Below are 2,132 nucleotides of genomic sequence, written 5' to 3' on the forward strand. Positions count from 1 at the left end.
AAAAAAAAAAAAAAAAAGAAGTAAAAACCATCCTTAGCTCATGGGCTGTACAAAACAGGTGGAAGGCTGGCTTTGGCCTGTGGGTTGCAGATGGCAGTGCCCTGGCACAGACCATCTGACCAAATCCAGGGGACTCTTCTCCACCTATCCAAACCAGCTCCCAGCCAACCTCCCCAGGAAGCCTTCTGGCCACTCCTGGCCTAAACACTTCATCCCACACAGTGGCATATGACAACCAAGTGATGAAACTTTAAAAAAATCACACTGCAAACTACAAATCAAGAAACATATTGTCCTTCCCAATAATCACGTGGAAAAGCTATGTTCTGTTCTAACGCTGTCTAGAAGAGTTTTAGAATTCAAGAATTCTTCAAGAATTGCAAGGTCAGTCAATAAGCCCTGCAAGAAAATTGCTCCCGCCCTCTAGACCAGCCATGTCCAACAGAAACACTGCAGGAGACACAGATACAATTTTAAATTTTCTGGTAGCCATAGTTTTTTAAGCAAAAAAAAAAGTGAAACTAATTTTAATAATTTTTAGCATAATATATCCAAAAATTATTATTTCAGCTTGTAGTCAATATGAAAACATTATTATTATTATTATTATTATTATTATTTTGAGACAGAGTCTCGCTCTGTAGCCCAGGCTGGAGTGCAATGGTGCAATCTCGGCTTACTGCAAGCTCCGCCTCCTGGGTTCACGCCATTCTCCTGCCTCAGCCACCCCAGTGGCTGGGACTACAGGCACCCGCCACCATGCCCGGCTAATTTTTTTGTATTTTTAGTAGAGACGGGGTTTCACCATGTTAGTCAGAATGGTCTCAATCTCCTGACCTCCTGATCCACCTGCCTCGGCCTCCCAAAGTGCTGGGATTACAGGCGTGAGCCACTGTGCCCAGCCTGAAAAAATTATTAATGAGATCTTTCACATTCTTTTTTTTTAGAGACAGGTTGTCACCCAGGCTAGAGTGTAGCGGTGTGATCACAGCTCACTCTATTCGCAAACTCCTGGGCTCAAGGAATCCTCCTGCCCAGTCTCCCAAGTAGCTTGGACTAAAGGCACATGCCACCATGTCCCAATAATTTTTTTATTTTTTGTAGAGATGAGGTTTCACTTTTTTGCCCAGGCTGGTCTTGAACTTCTGGCCTCAAGTGATCTTCCTGCCTCAGCCTTCCAAAGTGTTAGGATTACAAGCGTGAGCCATTGCGCCCGGCCTATTTTATGTCCTTAAAGTCTCCAAAGTCTGCTCTGCATTTTGCACTTAAGCACATCAAAGTTCTGCCCAGCCACGTTTTGGGCGCTCCGTAGCCTGCGTGGTGTCCACAGTGGACAAGGCCGCAGCGGGGCTGGGGCCCACCTCCTTCTGTGTTTCAAACGGCTCTACTCAGTGTGATTGCCCCAGTCTCCAGAGCTGGCTGCACACAGCTCTCAGCTGCTTCCCCAAATCCAAACCCTCTTTACGTGAAAATGTTTTGCCAGCACTGAGGATAATCAAAAGAATGTGCTGGAAGTTTTAAAGGAGATTCCAAAATACAAGTGTTCAAAATACAGCGTTTTCTCCCATACCATGAGGTGCAGAACCTCACTGTGGCTCTGCGAGGTGCGTCCCAAGAGTGCAGCTTTAGAGATGAGAAGACAGGTTCTGACCACTCAGGGTCATTTCGTGAGTGGGAAACCCTGGAGGGTGAGACCTTTGTCCCCCACGTGCAGAAACTCCGGCTCCTCCCTCACCTGCCACCTGGGACACCAGGACAACCCCCCGCCCCTCCCAGATTGTTCTGGAGAGACCGGGCTCTTTTTGGAGAAATGGAGCATGTCTGTTAAACATTAGACAGGACTGTTTGCTCTCTAAAAACAATTCTCCTTATTTGTAAAGTGCATTTGCTCTTTTGCAAGAGGCTATTCCATCGAAATCCAACCTAGTCCCCAACCTCTGGTTACCATCAAACTAGAAGTGGAGAATCGTTGACACATTTTTAAAACTTTTTTTTAGTTATGAAACACACTCAGAGAAGTAAAAGGAAGAATACATGTCCCTTAAATCACATAATCCTAAGACATTTGTGTATTCTCTACTATATTTTGTGCCCTATAATGAATGAATGAATTAAAAACCCACTCCTTGGAA

Source organism: Hylobates moloch, unplaced genomic scaffold, assembly GCF_009828535.3.
Source record: "Hylobates moloch isolate HMO894 unplaced genomic scaffold, HMol_V3 SCAFFOLD_15, whole genome shotgun sequence".
In the NCBI taxonomy this organism is placed as follows: Eukaryota; Metazoa; Chordata; class Mammalia; order Primates; family Hylobatidae; genus Hylobates; species Hylobates moloch.